We start from the raw sequence: 25,390 nt of genomic DNA on the forward strand, positions 1-25,390 counted from the left end.
ATGAGCTTGGTGCTACTGTGTTGTACAGTTTTTTTATACATTATATCAGCATCTGTTTCATAAACCCATAATACGTAATAAGATTAAATGACTATTATAAAGACTTTAAAAGTATTTTATAAGCTAGATTTAACTTACTAAATAGACTTAAAAATACATTGTAATTAAAGTTTTTAATCTAATTTTGTCACTTAATTTTGAAAAAGTGCTAAAATGTAAATCATATTGTCTGCATAGCAGGTAAGTATGGTAGATTGAAAAATTATAATTATTCATCTTTACCAATATTTACACTGTTGTTTTTGCTTCATGATGTAGAGAGCATTCTCTCTCATCCCTAGATTGTAGGTTTAGCTATGTTACGTGCTTTGGACAAAGATATGTCTATGGAAATGACAGTAAAACAATTACACATTAAGACCATAAGGGGACTGGCATGATTTTGTTTTGTTTGTGTGTATGCCTCTAACATTTCCATGCAACAGCTTCCCTTGGGTAATGGCTATCCCTTCAACATCAACCCCAGAATGACACAAATGGAGAAGACCAAAGCCATCTAGAAATGTATTCTGGGGAAGGGAAATCTCAGCTGAGAGCAGAATGTCATACTTTTCTGCCAATAGAAATTCTAATAGTAGGTTCTGTCATGCAAAAAATGTGACCCTAAAAACAAGACATCATAAAATAATAAGTTCATTGCTAATGTCACTTTTCATAATTTTATTCTTTTTACCAACTTTGCTTGGTTAACTAAATTATCTGTGGGTTCAACTAAGTGCCACCCAGGTTGTATTTTCACATACAAACTCCAAAAAGATGAATGGTTAGTTTTAATGATTCCATCTTATAATTAAAATCAACAACTACAACAATATTAAAAAATCTCAATATATTAGAAGAGAGAGGTATCAATTATTTTCCACCACCTCACAGTTATAGGTTTATCACATAACCGGCTATATTCTACTCAAATAATTGAGACATGCCTCTGGCACTGGAAAACTAATTACACTCTCTTTTTACACTTAATAAGTCCCATAAATCATAATGTTTAATTTTGCAGCACAATATTTCATCTCATACAAGGTAAAAAAATGTAGCTTTCCTTGGCAGGAAAATAACATAACAGAACAATTATTAGTAAATGAAAAGTCACTAGTCTATAAATTCACATTATTAGATTATTTCATTGTTTTGGTCACTTGAGGCTCACGTTTATAAACCTTGCATCTTTCTTCGCAGGTACACTTCTTTATTAAAACTAAAAGGTAACCATAATTCAAAAGTGGAGCCATAGCAATGCTTAAGATAGTTACACCCATTTCAAACCAAACAATTCTGCTCAAGTTGGTCTCTGTAGGTTCATTCCTGCATTTCACAATAAGACAACCGAAGGCCTTTGAAATGTGATTATGAGAGAATGACAGCCAAGCTTTTGAAACTCTCTATGAAGGAAGCTGAGTATATAGTTTGCTGCTATTTGGTTTTCATTCAGTTTGAAAGATACACAATCATATGTTTATGATTATTGGGGAGTTTCAGAATATTTCCAGTAGATATCTAGGAATATGTTAATTTCTGTGCCTTCTATTATTATCCACATTCACTCCTTCAGAAAATATTTATAAGTGTCCCAAATAAAAAATGTTATTGCTGAAAGATACAGTATTTAGGATCATAGTGTCTAAGGGCTGGAGAACACACACGGTTTATATTATAAACCTTTCCTTTATTCCTCTATTCCAGTGATTAGCAAACTACACATCCTGAAGACCAAATCTAGGCTGTCACCTTTTGTGGTAAACTTGATGGGAACACAATTTCTGTTGATTTGTGAATGATCTCTGGCTGCTCTCACGCTACAGTGGCTGAGGTGAGTAGTTGCAAAAGAGACTGAGTGCCTTGAAAGGTCTCAAAGATTTCCTGTCTGGCCCTTTGCAGAACATGTGTACTGAATCCTGCTCTATTCAATACGGTTTAATATGCATGCTTACTGTATAGTGGAATTGTGCACAGTTTAATGTGTAAAATGAGAAAATTGGATTTTTAGAGAACTTAAGTGGTTGCTTAACATCGTGTAGTTAACTAGAGGCAATTCTTATACTCAACTGATATTGCATTGCTCTGAATTCAGTGTGTTTCCTCTACCACAAGACTATGAGACCTGCTAGTTAAGCTGTGAAAACGAGGCATCATTTAAAAATAGGGCACTTATTAAAAAATATTCATTAGCCACTTCATAAAATTGAGATTTTCATTTGTATGTAGGCTATTGTATTATTTCATATAATGAAGCATATTTTAGGGACTGGATCAATTTGGCTACATGATAATCCTCATCGTGTTTTTAGCTGAAAGAGGCAGCCAGAAGGACATCTCATTCAATAACCTACTGTCCAAGTTTCTTGACTACCATCCTCTCTATCTTGACCACAGTTATTATCAGGAGCCAGACAACCTACTGTCATCATGCATGCTCACTTGTAAAATGACAAAATTATAGATTTCTCTCTGAGCTTATGTTTTTCCACTACTCTAGCTTTATTCCCCCAAAAAACTGATCTTCATGTATCAAAAATGCATATTCCTTTTGATTTAGAAATTTACTTCAAGGCATTTATACAGTAAGTTATTCTTGTACTTTATACAAATATATTTTATTTCGTAATGGGGAAAAATCTGCCAATTACCTAAATACCAATAGAAAAGATAAATATATCTTGGTATGTCCAGTTATTAAAAATAATGGGGCTTCCCTGGTGGCGCAGTGGTTGAGAGTCCGCCTGCCGATGCAGGGGACATGGGTTCGTGCCCCGGTCCGGGAGGATCCCACATGCTGCAGAGCGTGAGCCATGGCCGCTGAGCCTGTGCGTCCGGAGCCTGTGCTCTGCAACGGGAGAGGCCACAACAGTGAGAGGCCGCATACCGCCAAAAACAAAAAACAAACAAACAAAAAAATAACGAATTGACTTTTTATAAAGTTATATCTATAGCACATATTATGAATGAAAAGAGCAAGATGCACAAATGGGAGTAGATTTTTCTGCTCAGTCCCCCTCTCTTCAATGTGATTATCTGCTTGTCGTCCTCTGTTTAGCTTCATTGCATTGCTATGGGCCAGGTGCCTGAGACAGAAACTTAGTCTCCTTTGCACCACTGTTTCCCTTGTCTGTTATTGGTCGGTTGTACATATTATCTACAAAATAACACTCCAGCTCAATCCCTTCTACCTCATTCCAGCTGTCACAGCTCTAGGTCAAACTCTTATTTCTCTTTGCTGAACTTCTGAACTCCTGCAACAAACTCCTGACCCCTGTTTGAGAAAGCAGTATTTCTTCAAGTCTTTGCAATTAGTTCTCCCCATCACCTTCAAGCATTATTTTTAAAGAGACACATGAGTACACCAGTCTTGTTTTTCAGAACTTTGAATGACCCTGTTGCTCTTGTGATGAAGCCTAACCTCCAGTCATAGAATATCTTTTCTTTCATGACCTGGCAACAGCTCTCCTCTTCTGTAGGGGTCAGAAATCTCTTATGCATGCAGGAACCAAGAAGGAGATGTCAGTTAACAAAATCAACCTTGTGGAGTGTGTGTCCAGTTTCATCTGGACAGCAGCTCCTCAGATTTGGGCAAGCATTCCCATCTGATGGTGTGTGTCCAGTCTCTGCCTTTATTACCACCACTAACTCCCATTATTAAATATGAAAGGCCAGCTCTAATATCACTTTCCTTTCATAGTTATTTCTGACCAACCCTTCCTCCATCTCCCACCCAAGTTCAAATTAAATGCTTTCTTATCTGTGTCCAGGACACTCCATCTATATTCTCATGATGGTCTTTATCACCATATATTTTAGTTATCATTTGACATGTCTATCTTTCTTCCTAAAATGTGATCTCCATGAAGGTAGGGAGTATACCATTTATCTTGTATAATTCTCAAGGCTGAGGTGCTGCATATATGAGAAATGAATTGACATTTGAAGCATCAAAAAGTAAGACTACAAATAAAATGCTTCATGGACTGAAAAGCAAAGTATGGTTATATGTCATAACACCAAGGAGGATGATAAATGCTTCATTGAAGGAATGAGTTTTCAAATGAATCTTGAAGAGCAAATAGGAATTTCCAGATAGGAGATGAAGTTGTGAAGGATGAGAGGGAGAGTGAGAGAAGGGATTCTGTACTCAGGAGACGAGCATTTGCAGACTCGCACAGGTTGTGGCCTGGGCTGGGAATGGAAGGCTGTCAACCACTAACAGTGAATCTCATGGGATGAGGAGAGGTGGGAACTAGCTGGGTTCTAGGACCGTAGACTGAGTTCAAAGTGATATACAGATTCCAGATGTCATCGTAAAGTTTCGAGATTTCATCTTACTGGTGTGGGATGTCAGGGACATTTTTAAAGTGATTTTGTTATAACATGATTTATGTTATATCTGTTACTTAGGAAAAAATATAGTTCTTTCAGCTACATAGAGACCAACTTGGCTGGAGAAGCAACTTGAGAAGGTTGCTGAAAATATATAAGGTCCAAAGATGAGGTATTGAGTTGAGGCATGAGAGATGGGAGAGCCACAGATGGTGGATATGCAGAACTTGCAGTTTGTGAATTATGCCTTCTTTCCAAAGCAGAACCCTTTGGCTAGAAGGCTCACTGTTCACCCAAAATGCTCCCTTCTTATGTATTCTCTAACATACTTTGGGAGGAAGAGCTCTTTGATAAAACCCATGCCTCTGACCCTCAGTCCATATAAGAGACCCTTAGTCCTCATGTTCTCCTAGCCCTTCTCCCACACTCTAGAAGCAGATGCACTCACAGGATGTCTCTGTTAATCTTTTGTTTTATACTAACTAGGCTGTGAGGATAAGTATCTTGAGGAAAGTGCCTGTGTGTTGTCTTGTATATCTTTTTAATCAAGCATGGTAGGCTGCAGCGGGCCTCTCACCGTTGTGGTCTCTCCCGTTGCGGAGCACAGACTCCGCGGCCATGGCTCATTGGCCCAGCCGCTCCGCGGCATGTGGGATCTTCCCGGACCGGAGCATGAACCCGCGTCCCCTGCATCGGCAGGCGGACTCTCAACCACTGCGCCACCAGGGAAGCCCTTATTGCCTTCTTTTAAATCTTTCTAGCTTTGACTGCCTTTCTACACTTGCCTCAATAATTTGAGATAATGCTTTCCTTAATGACTAAGTGTGCAAAATAGATTGTTAATTTTTATTTAATAAAACACATACTGTGCTTTAAGTGCTACATCATCAAAAACCAGATATAGATTCAGCTATGAAAATTTAATTAAATTTTCCCTCATAAAAGCTGTCTAAAAATTACTCTATACAATGTAGCTGTGCTATAAGAGAAATACTGAAATACTGCTAAAGATTTCAATTAAAGTATAACAGAGAACAAATGAAAAATTAAGAAGATAATTCATTCTTTTATTATTGAATTAAAATTAGGAAGAAATTACATTTTGCAAACAAGTAGATACATCTTATGCCACATATTTCAGCTTATATTGTTTAATGCTTTAAAATATAAAACTATCAAATAATAGTTAAATCATTGTTCTTATCTGAAACTGGTTAACTTTATGAATTTCATCCTTTTAAAGAGAACCAGTTGTGTCGATTTTGAATAAATTCTTGGCTGGCATTAGCATCTGTTCTCCGCGGGCCTTTTACAGTAACAGCAGTGAAATGAGCACCATTTCTTATATCTCTGTTTCATATGTCCCTCAGTGCCACATAGCTAAAGACCATTAAGGTCAATTTAATAATATCTATGCTCTCCTAATAATTAAAAAAAATTACTAGAGAACATTTAAAACTAGAGTAAAGTGTAGACAATGAAATACAAAGTCAACCTCTCTTTTGGAGGGAGGATAAATTGTTAGCGCTTTAGAAAATGTGGCAGTATATAACAAAAGAGTTAAAGATTCTCCTTAGTGAGGGGTTGAAATGAATAGGTAGGACACAGAGTAATTTTAGGACAGTGAAACTACTTTTTATGATATTATAATGATGGATATGTGTCACTATACGTTTGTCCAAGCCCATAGAATGTACAACACCAACGGTGAAACCTAAGGTTAAATATGGACTTTGGGCGATTATGATGTGTCAATGTGGATTTATTCTTGGTAAGAAATGCACCATTCTAGTGAGCAGTGTGGATACTGGGGAAGGCCTTACATGTGTGGGAGCAAGGAGTACATGGGAAAACTCTGTATGTCTCTCAATTTTGTTATAAACATAAAACTGTTCTAAAAAATACTGTCTTAAAAATTATTGATGGAATTACATTTTATCAAGCCAGAACTTAGAACATGTGTTTGTTTTCCCATCTACCCAGAATAACATTAAAGTAACTGTAACTTAGAGCTGTGTGGCAATACTGAAAAGACAAAAACCAAAAACAAGAAAAGCATTTGTCCCCCGTGGAGGAGGGGTTAAGAGTCTTTGAAAGAGAGGGAGCATATTATACCATTTTAACATTTAAAACAAAACTTTAAGTCAAAGTTTACACAGAAGATGATTTCCAAGAAGATAAGGGCTGTTTCTCTCGGTCTCTTGATTCCATTAGGACATCTTGTTGGCTTCAAAACAAGAACATTGGGCTTCCCTGGTGGCGCAGTGGTTGAGAGTCTGCCTGCCGATGCAGGGGCCACGGGTTCGTGCCCCGGTCTGGGAAGGTCCCACATGCCGTGGAGGGGCTAGGCCCAAAGCCTCAATAATCTGAAAATATTATTTGAATAATGCACTTTATCAAGGCTTCAAACCATTAAAATATCCCATTCTCTGGTTAAATGTGAATAATGAATAACCTCCAGTTTGAAAATAACAATTATTGAGTGATCTTAACATCAGTTAGTCTTTGCTCTAGTGAGTTAAGGATTACATGGCAGAATGACTTCTTAAGTCTCAAAAGAATTGAAAGGGCTCTGTCCTCAATGTACCAGAAAACCCATTCTAGAGAGACAAATATTAGCGTCCAATCTAGCTGTGCCAACATCTGTTTGCCTGTCCTCTGGGGAAGAATAAATGTTAAAGAAAAAATGTCAGTTAATAGAAACACTGCTAAGAAAATTGTGCAAGATAAATAGACAGCAGCATTAAGAGAAATTCTCTTTTGCTGAGAGTTGCAATTGTTTTATAGATGGATATTATTTACTGATTTAAACTTATCTCCACTGTTTAAAAATATTATATAAATTTACCACATTTTCTTCCTGATTTTATGATACATACCAACTTGTAAAATTTTTGCTTAACCCAAACTCTATTTTAGTGACAACATATATACCATTAGGTATTTTTAAAAGCAACATTATTCACAGGTAAGATAAATTGTGTATTCTAAATAATAGATTTCTTATTGATAAGTAAGCAAACATTATTTTTAGGAAATATTTAAAGAAGCAAAAATAATATATCACAAATTATATTCATTCCAAATAATGCTGAATCTGAGTTAGTGTTATTAGTTTCAAGTAATCTGAATTTTTTCAGTACATATAGTCATGTATGAACAATGCACATGATTGACTGTATAAAAGGAATTGGAAAGGAGAAAAAGAGTTTGCTTCTATAGATGAGTGATCATAGATTTTATTCTTGAATTTACCATTAACCCAGAGTAATTTTTATCTCCTTCCTTTACACCTGCAGGTTTCTGATAATCTTACATTGCTTGTCTTTAAGGTCAGCTGTTATGATTTAGTCTTTATATATACTAAAACTCAATGTAATATTTAATAAATATTTAGATAGAGATTTAATAAAAACTAGCTTATCACTAAATCAGTTAAATCACATAATCAACCTAAAACTTGTCTTAATGCCAAGGACCGTTGAAGCTTGCTGCCTTAAACTATATCTTGCAATTTGAAATGCAAGAGATATAAGAACAATTCTTATCAGTTATATAAGCATCATTGTGTCACTGTATCCAGGTTGGCCCATTTACAGTTTTCAATATTTAAGACAATGCACTATCCATGGGCACTCTCTAATGCTAATTCAAGGGCCTGCATTAATTTGTTCGCTATACCTCTAGTTTACTATTTTTTAGAAGTAGGGTTAAGACTAATATAAAGCAAGCTCTGCAAATTTTTATTTTTCTGTGATTTCCTGTGCCATTACTGTGATCTATGTATCGATAGAATCATGGACCAAGTCTCTCTGATCAATGGCAAAGACCATAGCGTGTTACATAATAAAATGCAGTTCATAGCTTTCTTACAGCATATTTATTTTAAATTAATATTCAGTAGCTTCTGAATCCCAGAAAAAGTCTGGCACCCAGAAAAAGTGAATGCAAAAGTCAGTTGCAAGTAAATGCCATTATGGCCTTATTGGCATATTCACATTCACTACTGCAAAAAAATGATGATGAGAAATATCCCAGGTTCTAACCATTCACAGCCAGATGTGATGCAGATAAACAGCCTGGATTTTATCCTGAGAAATAAGTTAGTTAGTTTGTGCAAATAAGGTATAGCTTCTAACCATAAGTAGGGAACAAAATGTCCTAAGAAAGAAAATGTGAATGTATAATCATTCTTGTTTAGTCTAGCAAAACCTCGCTAACTCACACCTCCTGAAGGGAATCCTAATCAATAGTGATGAAAAAAAATTATAATATGAATTTTAAGTACATTAGTGTGATCCTGATACTCATCTTTTATTGATGGTATCTGAATAAATAAAATAAATTTAATTAACATTAAATGCTATATATGTGTATGTATATATATGTTTTATATATAGCACATATATATTTTCTCAGCAGATTTTCCCACACGTGCACTAAAAAGTCCTACATGAACACAGTTGTAAATTATGAGAAAATTTTAATGAATAAGAATCCATGAAATTTCCCCTCTATAAAATGTCAAACTAGAAAGATATTAAGGGGTTGAAATATAGTGTTCTGAAACCTCTATGCATCTCAGTTGAGAAAGAATGGAATTTTACAAAGTAAAATATATGATTGTTGGTAATTGTTTAGCCTTGAGACTCTTATCCTCCACTCCCTCACGTATGGGAATAATAATATTATCTTTTTGTTAAGATTGTGACATTTGAAGGATAATATGCATTGAAGTGTTTAGCATATATCTGGCAAATAGAAGACACTGGACATTGTATAGTAAATATTATTACTTTTGTCAATATAATACTAATCATTACTATAAGTAGTGGTAGCAGTAGTATACTCGTAGTTACATTTTCTTAGATTTGCAATGTTATATTAGTCCGACTCCCATTTTGATGTTTGACCACTGACTTCTTTTAAGTCTCTCCTTTCTCTTCCCTTTGGCACCATAGGTAGGGATGCTGATAAGAAAGTCCTTGCATGTGCTCGTCTCCTCCTTTAGCACTGATAGGACATTTCTATCTCCCGTGCACATGAACATGTTCCCAGTCCAACCTCCTTGACACTGTAAAGGCCCAACTCATTCCCTCTATTTTGCCCATATGGGCCCAAACCTGCTTGTACGTGACCAGCTCTCCCCATGCATTCCTTGTATGAGTTATAAACTTTCAAATTCTTTTGGTGTGTGGAGTATCACCAACCTTGACAACTGAGAAATTTCAAGTGTTGGTCCATTCTGCTTTGACGAAGTGACCAAAACGATGACTGGCAACTCAGGAGGATGCTCTAAGCTGTCACCACCACTCCTTTGAGATCTTTCTCCTCTGGATCTCAGCTTACTCTGCACATAGTGCATGGGATGGCTCAGCTGCTTGTTGGTGATCTTGCATTTTGAGTTGTGCTCCTTTTGTCGAGTCCTCTTGAGCTTCTTTTAAAATTGTTCTGACTTAAATCAGAAGTTTTGGTATTTGGCACTTAAGGATGAGCACAGGATTGGGCTGTCCTTCAGGTATCCCTGGGTCATGCATCTCAGCCCAGACCTATCTGTGTGACGCTGAGTGGATCGCGTGTCTGTGACTGATGCTAGGCTCAGGGAAAAGACTCTTACTCTGTAATTGTTTGCCTGTGCGTCTCAGCCAGGTATTGGCCTCCATTCTACAGAGTGCTCAGGAAAAAGACTGTTATACCCTGTGCAATATATGAGCCCATCAGGTTAGTCAAGAAAAAGAGAGTCAAAAAAAAAAAAAAAGAAGGAGAGTGAACCAGCTCTTTCCAGGCACCCAGGTATGACACTAAATTAATGACATGCTCCTGCCAGGAGATTCACTGGACACTCTCACGGGAACAAATGCTCACTGTTGCACTTACAGAGAAGGGGTGGGCTAGTGCCCTACACATGGTTCAGGCACCTGCCATCTTGGTAAAATTGTTAGGCATCATGTGATCCACTGAAGGTTGCTTCCTTCCTAATGTAGCTAAAAGTCATCTCCTAACATTGTCAGCACAACCTCTGTCAAGTAGGCCCCACACCTGCTAGGTCACTTTGACTTCTGGAGACAACATATTTACATCTTTACATTTACGTATACTGCTGAGGCCTATTTATGAGGTCGCGCAGAAATCGTCCCGCTTTGAACAGGGCCCTTATAACAGAAGGCCCGAGAGTCAATACTGATGGCCATACTGCAGGCCCATCTTTTAGTACCTTCTGGAGATTCCTCTATGGAGAAAGGTGTTGCAACTAACTATGCTCCTATGCTTCTTAGATTCTCTGGACAACTCTTGGTGGCTGCACATTGCTTCTCATAGGAAAGTCTGCTCGCTTAGGTCCTGGACTCATGATATTAGAGCAACAACTGCTAGTTAACACATTGGACCCTCTTAGAAACTGAGGTTCTCATAGGACTTGAACCCGTGGCACTCTTCAGTCTGCTGTTCTCTATGTCGTGGGTTATGGTTACAGCACCCCACAAACTCAGCACAGCCACAGAGCCCTCCTTGCTGAAATGGAGATTGCACTTACAGGATAAAGCCAAACCCGGGCTCTCTGGCGTATTCTACCAACAGGATGAAATGATCTCTCCTGTGCTCCATCCCTTAACAAGTATCACAGTGTTCGAGGAGGTCATCTCTCTCCTAGACGACTTGGCCACCTGGGGAGCCTCTTGGGGTCAACTGAGTGAACAGTACATAGGTTCATATACTGTAAGGGCAGAAGTAACAATCACACATGACAGAGCTCACTAGAGAACTGCTGCTTTTCATCCCTGAACTAGAACATCCTTGATAAGGAGGGAACCCAAGATTAAGCACAATAGACCAAACTCCAGACAGTCGTACTGGCACTGGAGGCTGCACTAGCTAACAACTGACCCAAACTACCCATCTTTAAGACTCCTGGGCCATTGTCAATGGTCTGGTCATTTTGTCTGGCCAGCAGCACGGCAATAAAAATAATTCTGAATTTAAGGCTTCCCTTTCAAGGTTAAGGGAATTTCTTAATTTGGGGAATTCCTTGACTCTCAGGTTGAGGAGGTTCAAGTTAAGATCATACTTGTCTTTGCCCACACCAAGGCTCAATTTAATGCTAAGACTGATACAGCATTATGTAAATTCTTGGTTCAAGGTTTTATCCTCCATGGATAATTGGTTTTATTGCCTTTTTGAACTCATTTATTACTTTGCCTCAGATTTCTCCCCTTATTTTGACCTGCACTTTTTGCATTTGCAACTAAATAAATTCTCTTGAGCTCCTGCCCCTAAACAAACCACACTGATCTTGTTCCCTCATATACTGTATTCTTGCCAATTACACTGTTCTGCTGCTGCCATGTGGGACACTGGTGCTGCCCTTGGAATCCACAATGTTATGCAACACAATTTTTCTGAAAATGGATGCCACTCAAGAACTGTCCAAAAATATATGCAAATATATGATTTACATCACTACCACCCTCAAAGTCCTGAATAAGGGGCAATACTTTCTGGCAGCTTTGGTTGCTGATAGTAGCCTAGCATTGGTCTATTAGCCAACTAAACCTTGGAATTAAAATACTAAAATTAAGTTTGCTATTGATTGGATACATAGGATCTTGACTCACTAACCTTCTTGCTGCTTGTGAATAAACAATACAGGAAAAGCTACTCAGATGTCCTAACAAATGAGGCGACAGGTTAAAGTCAATAATGTCACTTGGATGTTTGAACAAACGCCCTGAGCACTCGCAGACAACTTCTCCTGACTCTCCTCAACTATCATGGATGAGTGAATGCATATGCTCTTCCAGAGCTTCTCATTTCCATTATAGATGGTTGTATATGGTTCCAAAATTTATACTTAAATTCAGCTTCAATTAAGAGATCTCTTTTGATGGCACATTTCGGTTATCAATCAAACATCAGAGGTGAAGACTATGACTCCATTATTGATGTTTGACTGCTGACTTCTTTTCATGCCTCACTCTCAGTTTCTCCTTTGGCCCCATATCTGGACAGACAAATAATAAAGGCCAAGCACAAACACCTCCTTATTTGGTGCAGACTGGAAATTTAAACCTCCCCCACTTGGGAATTTTCTACAATCTCACCTCCTCACCAGTATTAAGACCCAATCTATAACCTCTGTTTTGCCTAAGCCATCCCAAATCTGATAGTCCCTCCCTAGGTCTGTCCACAAGTCCCTCATGTGAGAAATAAACTTCATCTCAAATTATCTTGATGTGTGGAGTGTCATCAATCTTTATATCTGAACCAGATTTCAAATGATGTCCATCCTGATTCTTTGAGTGACTACAAAATACAGGTCCATTGAGGCTGAGAAAAACCTTACCATCTAATGGAAACACCATTCTAGTTCAGTAATTTCCAAAGAGAATTTCATAGAGCATAGAGTTTTAAAACATTTTTCAGGATAGATGAGTTGTCAAGTCAAATATTTTTAGGAAACACAGAGGTAAATGTAATTACGTATATTCCATAAATGCAGGTCTTCCAGATCCTTTAATATTCTAATGTTACTTATAAATTGGGAAGACAAGTATATACAATGCAAGATTTCACAAATACATTTGTTCATTAAATTGGGACCAATGTTCAACTAAGACCTTCTACTATCACCATAAGGTATTTATGGTGACATCTATTTTAACTGCTAGTGACCATGCTATATCAAACGTGTTTTATGTGTGTATTTACACATGTATATATGTACTATATACATTCATACCATATATAATATAGTCATGCATATATAATACACATGTATATATGTACAATGCATTTGTTACATATGTATGTAGCATATTTAATATATGGCTATATAACTCTTTCATGAAACTATATTTAATAGAGCATGGGTTAAACTAAGTTTTCACCAAACATATTTTAAGAAACACTGTTTTGATGATTATCCATCCTATGTATTAGTATTTTCCTCAAACAGTAAAGACACTAGTTTTTAGAAAACTAGTTTTAGAAAATTGTATTTACTTTGAACTGGAATTATCCATTTGACAACTTCTGGACACTTTCACTTTTTATTTAAATTTGCATAATCAATGTCTTTTTTATAACAGCCTGTTTAATGTCTATAGCTAGGACTTTACACCAGCCTAAGGGACACATAATCTTAGATAGTTACAATGTCCCAGATGATAATCAACTGTCTCTTTTTAATGAATTAAAACACTCCACTACATTAAAGATCTTGAGAAATTTCAAAACACGCAACTGTCCTCAGAAACTCATATCCTATAAGCTCCTTTTTCCTTCTCTATAAATCCCATAGTGCCTTGTCCAAAAACACATTAAAATGCAGAAACACTTCAGATTTCTAAATAATGTTTGCTACACTTCCTTTCTATGTCACAACTCCATTGTTTTAATTTTCCTCTGAGTAACAGGGCCCCAGTAGCGATAGGTGTCTTTTGTGCATGTTACTTAGTAATTTGACAGTCTGAAAGTTCAGTGCACCAAAATGGTATTTATGCAAACAATACAAAACTTCATTTTTGTATTTTTATTTCAAAAATACAAAATTTTTATGGCTTAAGATTATATTGTTTTTATTTTTAGAGGTGTATATATATATATATATACATATATATATATAAGTGCATATATATATGTATATATATATACATATACATATATATACATATATATACATATATATACATATACATATATATACATATATACATATATATACATATATACATATATATAAATATATGTGTATATATATGTATATATATATACACACATATATACATATATATATGTATATATATGTATATATATACATATATATGTATATATGTATATATATATATGTATATATAAGTATATATGTATATATAAGTATATATACATATATGTAAGTACCTTTGTTGTCACACTTTATATTTACATAATTTAATATTTTAGAGGTACAAAAGAGATTGAAGAAAATTATCACCCAATGTAAGTGTCATTCTAATTTAGCACTATCAAGAGATTATCCCAAATGAACTCATTTTCTATTAACAGGAAAAAAATGGGTTCCTTGTTAGAATTTATCAGTTGAAATATTGATTTCTAATTGTGCTTTTATATCTTTTTCATTTACCTTTTACATCAAGCATTAATCTATCAACTGTCCTCATTATATTTTACCCTTTTAATTTTTCTCATCACCCAGATTTAAAAATTCTGTGTACAAGTTTCTCCCCCTCTAAAATCAACTAGAAGCTGCAAGGATGATCTTCCCTTCCATCTTCAGTTTGTATGCTTGCCTGACCTCCCTAAAGAGTAGACTTGTATTTTTACAAGCATTCCTTCTTTTAAATTGATTTATTTGTTCCCTGTAATCTGGCTTCTAATTTCAGCACTTTCTCAAAATCATTGTACTGAACTGCCTCTGTCAACTCAGCACGACTGCCCCCTTCAGCTTTCTCCTTTGTATTTCAGGGAGAAATCTGAAACTGCACTTTCCAGAAATTTGGCCCTTAGATTCAGCCAGTAAGAGGTATTTCATCAAATACTGGAAAGTGGAAGAGAAATAAATCAAAATTCTGTGATGGCAAATTCAGAGAGATAGTTTAGAACATCAGAAGCAGCTTCCCTTGACTTTGGACACTTCCTGAGAAGCACCCATTGTAGTCAGGCATTGAAACCACATTTAACTGTGAGTAGAGAGCTTGGAACATAAGCAGCAACTTCTATAGAATTCTGAAAGTTTTCATGATGTCGTATATATTACAGCTGGATACATTGACTGTAGAAACTTGAGATATTTACACTTTGATATTTCCTGAAAGCAGTCTTCTGTCCCTTTCTCTTCCTGTCCTTCTATAATTTGTGCAAACTCTAATTTTTGTCTCCTTAGGTAGGTTTTTTCCTATAGTTATACATAAGATCCTCAGACCTTATTTATCTTATAATCAAAAGTTTATACATTTTTACCAATATCGCCCTACAACTCAGCAAACCTTCACAACCGCTACTCAACTCTCTTTTTCTGTAATTTTTAAAAACTATTCCATATATAAATTTACCATACAGAATTTGTCTCTCTGTGTCTGGCTTTTTTTTCATTTAACATAATACCCTCCAGATTCATCCATGTTCTTGTACATGTCATACATTCCTTTTCTTAAGGTTGAATAATATTCCAATGTGTTTATATACCACATTTTCTTTACACATTTCTATAAATTGATATGTATGTTGCCTCCATACCTTGGCTATTGTGAATAATGCAACAATGTGCATACGAGTACAGTATCTCTTTAAGGCAATAATTTTGTCTTCTTGGGATATATATCCAGAAGCAGGATTGCTAGATCATATGGTAATTCTATTTTTACTTTTTTCAGGAACCTCGATACAGTTTTCCATAATGATTGTATCATATTATATTGCCACCAACAGGACAAATTCCTGTTCCCCAAATCCTGTTCCCCAAATCCTTTCTAGAGGTTGTTATATTTTGTCTTTTTTGTTTTCTATACATATTAGTGTATATATGTCAATCCCAATCTCCCAGTTCATCACACCACCACCACCCCCCTCACCACTTTCCCGCCTTGGTGTCCATATGTTTGTTTTCTACATCTGTGTCTCAATTTCTGCCCTGCAAACCACTTCATCTGTACCACTTTTCTAGGTTCCTCATATATACATTAATATACGATATTTGTTTTTCTCTTTCTGACTTACTTCACTCTGTATGACAGTCTCTAGATCCATCCACGCCTCTAAAAATGACCCAATTTCGTTCCGTTTTATGGCTGAGTAATATTCCATTGTATATATGTACCACTTCTTCTTTATCCATTCATCCCTCCCTGGGCATTGAGCTTGCTTCCATGACCTGGCTATTGAAAATAGTGCTGCAATGAATGTTAGGGTGCATGTGTCTCTTTGAATTATGTTTTTCTTCTGGGTATACGCTCAGTAGTGGGATTGCTGGGTCATATGGTAATTCTATTTTTAGTTTCTTAAGGAACCTCCATACTATTCTCCATAGTGGCTGTATCAATTTACATTCCCATTAACAGTGCAAGAGGGTACCCTTTTCTCCACACCCTCTCCAGCATTTGTTGTTTGTAGATTTTCTGATGATGCCCATTCTAACTGGTGTGAGGTGATACCTCATTGTAGTTTTGATTTGCATTTCTCAAATAATTAATGATGTTGAAGAGCTTTTCATGTGCTTCTTGGACATCTATATTTCTTCTTTGGAGAAATGTCTATTTATGTCTTCTGCCCATTTTGGGATTGGGTTGTTTGTTTTTTTAATATTGAGCTGCATGAGCTGTTTATATATTTTGCAGATTAATCCTTTGTCCGTTGATTCGTTTGCAAATATTTTCTCCCATTCTGAGGGTTGTCTTTTCATCTTGTTTATGGCTTCCTTTGCTGTACAAAAGGTTTGAAGTTTTATTAGGTCCCATTTGTTTATTTTTGTTTTTATTTTCATTACTCTAAGAGGTGGATCAAAAAAGATCTTGCTGTGATTTGTGTCAGGGAGTGTTCTTCCTATGTTTTTCTCTAAGAGTTTTATACTGTCCAGTTTTACACTTAGGTCTCTAATCCCTTTTGACTTTCTTTTTGTGTATGGTGTTAGGGAGTGTTCTAATTTCATTCTTTACATGTAGCTGTCCAGTTTTCCCAGCACCATTTATTGAAGACACTGTCTTTTCTCCATTGTATATCCAGGCCTCCTTTGTCATAGATTAGTTGACCATACGTGCATGGGTTTATCTCTGGGCTTTCTATATTGTTCCATTAATCTATGTTTCTGTTTTTGGCCAGTACCATATTGTCTGGATTACTGTAGCTTTGTAGTATAGTCTGAAGTAAGGGAGTCTGATTCCTCCAGCTCTGTTATTATTTCCCAAGATTGCTTTGGCTATTCGAGGTCTTTTGTGTTTCCATGCAGATTGTGAAATTTTTTGTTCTAGTTCTGTGAAAAATGCCATTGGTAGTTTGTGAAAAATGCCATCGGTAGTTTGATAGGGATTGCATTGAATCTGTACATTGTGTTGGGTAGTATAGTCATTTTCACAATGTTGATTCTTCCAATCCAAGAACATGGTAATCTCTCCATCTGTTTGTATCATCTTTAATTTCTTTTATCACTGTCTTATACTTTTCTGCATACAGGTCTTTTGTCTCCTTACGTAGGTTTTTTCCTAAGTATTTTATTATTTTTGTTGCAGTGGTAAATGGGAGTGTTTCTTTAATTTCTCTTTCAGATTTTTCATCATTAGTGTATAGGAATGCAAGAGATTTCTGTGCATTAATTTTGTATCCTGCAACTTTACCAAATTCATTGATTAGCTCTAGCAGTTTTCTGGTGGCATCTTTAGGATTCTCTATGTATAGTATCATGTCATCTGCAGTCACAGTTTTACTTCTTCTTTTCCAACTTGCATGCCTTTTATTTCTTTTTCTCCTCTGATTGCCGTGGCTAGAACTTCCAAAACTATGTTCAATAATAGTGGTGTGAGTGGACATCCTTGTCTTGTTCCTGATCTTAGAGGAAATGCTTTCAGTTTTTCACCATTGAGAATGATGTTTGCTGTGGGTTTGTCACATATGACCTTTATTATGTTGAGGTAGGTTCACGCTATGCCCACATTCTGGAGGGTTTTTATCATAAATGGGTGTTGAATTTTGTCAAAAGCTTTTACTGCATCTATTGAGATGATCATTTGGTTTGTCTTCTTCTATTTGTGAATATGGTTTGTCACACTGTTTGATTTGTGTATATTGAAGAATCCTTGCATGCGTGGGATAAATCCCACTTGATCATGGTGTATGAACCTTTTAATGTATTGTTGGATTCTGTTTGCTAGTATTTTGTTGAGGATTTTAAAATCTATATTCTTTTGATTTCTCCATTGAATCTGAATGAGATCCTTGCCGAGTAGAGTAATCTTGGTTGTAGCTTCTTCCCTTTCATCACTTTAAGTAGGTCATGCCACTCCCTTCTGGCTTGTAGAGTTTCTGCTGAGAAATCAGCTGTTAACCTTATGGGACTTCCCTTGTATGTTATTTGTTGTTTTGCCCTTGCTGTTTTCAATAATTTTTCTTTGTCTTTAATTTTTGCCAATTTGATTACTATGTGTCTTGGCATGTTTCTCCTTGGGTTTATCCTGTATTGGACTCTCTACACTTCTGGACTTGGGTAGCTATTTCCTTTCCCATGTTAGGGAAGTTTTCGACTATAATCTCTTCATATATTTTCTTGGTTCCTTTCTCTCTCTCTTCTCCTTCTGGGACCCCTATAATGTGAATGTTTTTGTGTATAATGTTGTCCCAGAGGTCTCTTAGGCTGTCTTCATTTCTTTTCATTCTTTTTTCTGTATTCTTTTCCGCAACAGTGAATTCCACCATTTTGTTTTCCAGGTCACTTATCCGTTTTTCTGCCTCAGTTATTCTGCTATTGATTCCTTCTAATGTATTTTTCATTTCAGTTACTGTATTGTTCATCTCTGTTTGTTTGTTCTTTAATTCCTCTACCTCTTTGTTAAACATTTCTTGCATCTTCTCAATCTTTGCCTCCATTCTTTTTCTGAGGCTCTGGATCATCTTCACTATCATTATTCTGAGTTCTTTTTCTGGAAGGTTGCCTACCTGCACTTCATTTAGTTGTTTTTCTGGGGTTTTATCTTATTCCTTCATCTGGTACATAGCCCTCTGCCTTTTCATCTTGTCTGTCTTTCTGTGAAAGTGGGTTTTGTTCCACAGGCTGCAGGATTGTAGTTCTTCTAGCTTCTGCTGTCTGCCCTCTGGTGGATGAGGCTATCTAAGAGGCTTGTGCAAGTTTCCTGATGGGAGGGGCTGGTGGTGGGTAGAGCTGGCTGTTTTTCTTGTGGGCAGAGCTCAGTAAAAATTTAATCTGCTTGTCTGCTGATGGGTGTGGCTGGGTTTCATCCCTGTTGGTTGTTTAGTGTGAGGTGTCCCAACACTGTAGCCTACCCAGGCTCTTTGGTGGGGCTAATGGCAGTCTCTGGGATGGCTCACGCCAAGGCTACTTCCCAGAATTCTGCTGCCAGTATCCTTGTCCTCACAGTGAGAAACAGCCAACCCCTGCCTCTGCAGGAGACCTTCCAACACTAGCAGGTAGGTCTGGTTCAGTCTCCTATGGGGTCAGTGCTCCTTCCTCTGGGTCCTGATGAGCACACTGCTTTGTGTGTGCCCTCCAAGAGTGGAGTCTCTGTTTTCCCCAGTCCTGTCAAAGTCCTGCAATCAAGTCCTGCTAGACTTCAAGATCTGATTCTCTAGGAATTCCACCTCCCATTGCTGGACCCCCAGGTTGGAAAGTCTGACGTGAGGCTCAGAACCTTCACTCAAGTGGGTGGACTTCTGTGGTATAAGTGTTCTCCAGTTTGTGAGAAAAAACTGTGAGAAAAAATTCCATAACCCAGCAGTTATGGAATTTGATTTTATTGTGATTGCGCCCCTCCTACCATCTCATTGTAGCTTCTCCTTTGTCTTTGGATGTGGTGTATCTTATTTGGTGAGTTCCAGTGTCTTCCTGTCGATGATTGTTCAGCAGTTAGTTGTGATTCTGGTGCTCTTGCAAGAGGGAGGAAGTGAGAGCATGTTCTTCTACTCTGCCATCTTGAACCAGTCTCCCCTTTTGTCTTTTTGATAATAAACATCCTAACAGGTGTGAGGTAATATCTTCTCATGGTTTTGAATTACATTTCCTTGATGATTAGTGATGCTGAACATCTTTTCAAGTAGTTGTTGATCATTTGTGTGTCTTTTTTGGAAAAATGTCTCTTTGGGTCCTTTATATAGATTTAACTTTGTTTTTTGTTTTTTGTTTGTTTGTTTGTTTTTTTGCTATTGAGTCATATGAATTCCTTGTATGTTTTGTATATTAAGTCTTTATCAGATATATGATTTGCAAATATTTTCTCCCATTCCACAGGCTACTTTTCATTTTATTCATGGTTTCCTTTGCTGTGTAGAAACTTTGTAGTGTTACATAGTCTCATTTGTTTCTTTTTGCTTTTGTTGCCTTTTCTTTTAAGTCAAACCCCCTCAAAATTATTGTCAAGACAAATGTCAAGGAGTTTACCCCCTGTGTTTTCTTCTAGGAGTTTTATGGTTTCAGGTCTTACATTCAATTCTTTAGTCCATTTTGAGGTGTTTTTTTGTATGGTGTAAGATACAGTTTTAGGGATACAGTTTCAGTTTTCTGCATGTGGATATCCAGTTTTCCCAACACCATTTATTGAAAAAACTATCCTTTCCCCATTGAATTATCTTGGCTTATTTGTTGTAAATTATTTGACCATGTATGCATGGATTTATTTCTTAGCTCTCTATTCTGTTCCATTGGCATATGGGTCTGTTTTTATGCCACTACCTTACTGTTTTGATTACCATCACTTTAAAGTATAGTTTGAAAGCAACAAGTTTCTACTTTTGTTTGGAACATATTCCCCTGTTTCTTCATTTTCCTTTCTTCTCTGTGTTGGTTTCCTCTCATTAGATAAATCAGCTCCCATCTTCCAGTCTTGACAAACTGCTCTCCTGTAGTCAATCAGCCTGGCCTGAGGTCCTGGCTGCCTCTCATATCTTTGAGATGGTAAAAGCCACTGTCTTTGTTCTTAGTGGCTCTGAATACTTGAGGATGTGCCAAGACTCATCAGTGTCCCAGCTGGGAGGATCATATTCAGCCCCTAGATGTAGGCTGATTAGAAGCCAGACCTCAGGCAGCAGCTAGGAAAGTATGCATTCAGTCCCCTTTCAGGTAGAATCTGAGGGATGGGCATCTTTTCTCCCTCTGCACTGTACCCAGGTGTCTAGCCATTGGCAGTGCACTTGTTCCCATTAAAAAATTTCTGCTTTTTTTGTTATAGTCCTGTGGTACTTGTGAATGCAAGCTCCAGTGGCTTTCAGAGCTAGGTGACTTGGACTCCATCCCTCAGATGGTAGGTAGCCTTAAACTCAGTGTGTTCAGTGTGTGGTCCAAACCCTTTACTCCTCAGAAAGAAGCTGGAAGTTGAGTGTTCTCTCCCAATTGCATGCTACTGTGACAAGGGTGGGGTTTATGGCAAGAGTATGTCTCAGCCTTTACTACCCAGTTCAATGTGGGTCTTTTCGAAGTCACCCAATGTGCAGGAATCACTTAACTAGTTTCTGGATTTCTTTCAGAGGATATTGTTCCATGTGTAGCTGTGTATTTGCAGTTGCCATCTTGGTCTGGAGTCCTCTCTTTCAATCTTCTACTTAAAAAATAATATTCATGAAATAGCATCCTACACTGTATAATATTGCAAGAAAGAGCCTAACCTTACTATATACAACCTTGATGATTTTTAACAGACAGTGGTGCACTTATGAATGCAGTGAGAAAAAAAATGATAACATATTATTCTGTACAATATATGAGCAGACACCTTTTAGTGAGTAAATGGGTGTCTTGTTTATTCTCATCTACTTTGAGATAAATCCTGAGCCTGTGATCTGTTGCTGGAGCTGACAGAAAGAGGATATCCATTTATTCATTTGTCCTACTAGAACCAGCACTTGCTTTACAAATACAGAAAATTTACAAAGGAAACATGCCAACCCATCAACATCAGTTGTCTCAGAAACAAATATTTGTTCTTTGTATGTTTCAAAAAAGAAACCCAAAATTTTGATTTTAAAAAAGTTAGTAACTTTCCCACAGTCTGCCAAGGCAGATGTGAAGAAAAACTGGTTTTTCCCTTTGTTTCAGATTACTCTTTGTATAACACAAAAAAATCAGATTCTTTAAACTGTCCCCCATGAGAAACATACATCCATATTTAACCATATTCCTTCTTAAGTTTTCTGAGTCTAAGAACTAGATAAGGATCCTGAGCCTTGGACCCAATTGTCACTTACCAATAGTATAGCAAGGAAAATTTCTGCATAAGAATGATCAAACAGAAAGTACTTACTAGACCTAGGTCAACATCAAGCACGCCTTAATTTTGGAAACAGTTCAACTGAAGACAAATCAAAGCCCTCCTTATTCCACTCAATATTCCCCAAACTGTCATATCATAAAAGGTGTTTTCTTGCTGCCTGCAGATAAACTATCTATCCAGTCACTATCATTTAAAATAATTTATTCATTATTTGTATATTGATTTATCCATTCATTCTTCACTTTTCTAATGTTGATTGAGTGCCTAATAAAGATTATACATCTGCCCATGTGTAAGAAAGACAGATATGAGTAGATCTGCCTGATCCCTACCTCCTGAAGTGTTTAGCCTGGAGGAAAATGGAACTTTTTTTGTTATCCTTGTGGTATTGCCTTCCAGCAGCCACCTTTTCATACTTTCCTTTCCTCATGATATCCTCTTCAAAGGTTGAGTGAGTCAGCAGCCCAACTGATTGATGCTCTGAAGGTGCTACCATGTTAGTCTGCTAGACTTCCCTTACTCAAAAGGCCTTTTGGGGCTCTGTTTGGAACTCTTCAACCATCTTTCTTTGCATTGCCCTTACCCTAGCCATTGTCCTAAACTCTGCTTTTGGGGTTATCAGTGCCATTGCCCCTGCCCTCTAGGACAAAATGGCTAAGGTAAATAAAGTTTTAGGAATTTTCTGTTTTAAGCAAGTTGCTGCTTCAGCAAATTGATTTTTGGCAAATTGACTTTTTAAACTTTGGTTTTCAGGGGGCTTATTTTTTAGAGAATCGATTTAGAGCCCTACCAAATTCTTAGCTTTCTGGGGCTAATGATAGTCATTGAGATAAAGTGCAATGCCACAGCTAAAGCCCCCAATTTTCTTTGCCCCTAGATAACCCATTAGTAATATGAACTCTGAACTCACACAAAATTAGGGAGCAGATAAGATGGCCAATGCACAGTGGACCAGTAAAACCCCATAGGTTTACTAGTATTCTCTTCTTGCTATGATTTGATAGACTAAAATTTATAAACTCAGTAATGTTAAAAGGCAATCGGATCCCCATATAGTTCTCTTAGACAATATCCTTCCCCATAAGAATATTTTTTCTCCTTCCTATTACTCTCTGCCTTGGATGTCTTGGGTTTTGTGAGGTTAACCAGAGGAAGATGGATATATCAGGCTGTTCCATCTCACTAGTCTAACAACAGATTATTCAAAAGTTGTCAGAAGATTTTCCAAAGATGCTAGAAAACTTGTGACAGATTTCACCCTAAAGGACAGATGATTGTTACATTATGTCTCCACGCTAATTAGATAGTTGAGAGTAATAATAATAATAATAATAATATAATGATGATGGTGGTGGTGGTGGTGATGTTGGTGTTGCCAGATGTTCAAAAGACTGGTAAGGTATAAGATTTGATTTCATTTCATCCTAATATCAAGGCTTCTTTGCTCTCCTACCACAGCATTATGTCCCTAGTCTCTTCAGCTATATAAATCAGTTTCTAATTTTTTTTTTATCTTGGAAACTATAATAATAGCCAGTTATTTTACCAACAAATGTAAGTTTATTTGGTAATAGTAGAGGAATTGAAATTTGGGAAATGCATGCTACTGAGGACCAAAGGCAAATCCAGAGAACAATGAAGGGGAACGTGCTTTTAGAGATAAAAGGGACGACTTGGGAGAGGCTGTGATAACCAAAGAATCCATTGGAGGAAACTGGGAGAATTCAAAGTATGGAGGCTTCTCATTGGTTGGGCTGCTACAGTCTCTGGTTGGCTGGGGTGTCTGATTGACTAAGCTGTCATTGGGCAGAGAGAGGTTTTCCTTCTTCCTCCTGTATAGTAGAGTAGAGACACCTTTCTGTTAGGGATATAGGTGTATGTCTCTTCCTGTTTGAAATAATTGAGGATGCATGACAGGGCACAAGAGCTCCTTCTACAGAACTTCCCAACTCCAGTTTTAGCTGAGGTTACTTTAATTCCACAATATAATATCCAGATAGTTGTAGATTCAGTTCTCTGCCACTATTCCTGAGTAAAAATCTGAATTTCTTGACACAGGAACAAGAAAAGAATGAAATCATAATGTGTAATTACAAAAGATGCACTCTTCTATGTTTAAGCCATGTCAAGTAGAAGTTGACTTCTAAAAGGCCACAACAATCAATTATGAAGTAGGGAATCTACTAATTTATACAAAGTTCAGACAAGACTCAAGCAATGAGACAGAATCACTGCGTTCTCTCCAACACTCCCTACAGAGAGGTGGGGAAACTTCCTAGGAAGTCAGCCTGGATTTCTGGCTGCTACATGTGTCCTAACAGAATATGTTTAGAAACAAGGTCCTTCACAGTCTATAGAATTTCCAAAGGAGCCTAAAATTCCTTGAGTAAATTTAAGCCTATATTCTGCCTACCTTTGGCTTTTCAGTGCCATTAGTTCAGAGTGGTAATTGGTAAGACATTTGCTGTTGTAAAAATGCTATTTCTTCAAGAGTAGCAGGTACCATGGTCCCCATGGGGGTCCAATAAGTCTGTTTGTTTGGTCAAAAGTGCAGTCTTGAAGGGTTAAACTAAGGAAAGAACAAACATTTAAGATAATAAGACTCATGCCCTCAAAGATCTTGCTCCAGAAGCCATCCCCTCATCAAACGACAGGGGCTCCCTGTTTTACTTGTGCTTCTCTTTCCCCATTACATTAATTTCTCGAACATTCTGAATACAAACAATCTCTGGAGAACTTATTAATAATATACATTCAGAGAGAAAAAAAACAGAAATTAGACACTTGATAGGACTTTGAGGAATCTATATTCATGTAAAGCTACAAGTTACTTTGATGATCAACAAATGTTGAAAATCCTTGTGCTGTAGATTTCTAAATTCTGATGCCCTCTGACCCAACTGGATCCCAACGTTCCCTCACCCAAGTGTAGAACTCTTCTTTAACTCCAAATAAAGTTATAAGTAACATAGAGACAACAACCATTCTGTTGTTTCATCTTAGAACATTTTATAGACTGAATTTTCCTGAAAAACATTATCACAGAAGGAAAACAACACAAAACAAAAGAGATGGAGATCATAATAACTTGTTACAAAGCA

General features: G+C 36.9%; 1 long non-coding RNA gene across 1 annotated transcript in view; it reads left to right on the forward strand.

The window, feature by feature from the left end:
* The first annotated feature begins 1,743 nt into the window (after positions 1–1,743).
* Positions 1,744–25,390, forward strand: part of LOC141278871 (uncharacterized) — a 146,445-nt gene continuing 122,798 nt past the window's right edge. The window contains exon 1 of the long non-coding RNA XR_012332266.1: positions 1,744–1,873. This is a non-coding gene — a long non-coding RNA (uncharacterized lncRNA). The remainder of the gene's footprint in view (positions 1,874–25,390) is intronic.

The sequence above is a fragment of the Tursiops truncatus genome, chromosome 6, assembly GCF_011762595.2.
Source record: "Tursiops truncatus isolate mTurTru1 chromosome 6, mTurTru1.mat.Y, whole genome shotgun sequence".
Lineage (NCBI taxonomy): Eukaryota > Metazoa > Chordata > Mammalia > Artiodactyla > Delphinidae > Tursiops > Tursiops truncatus.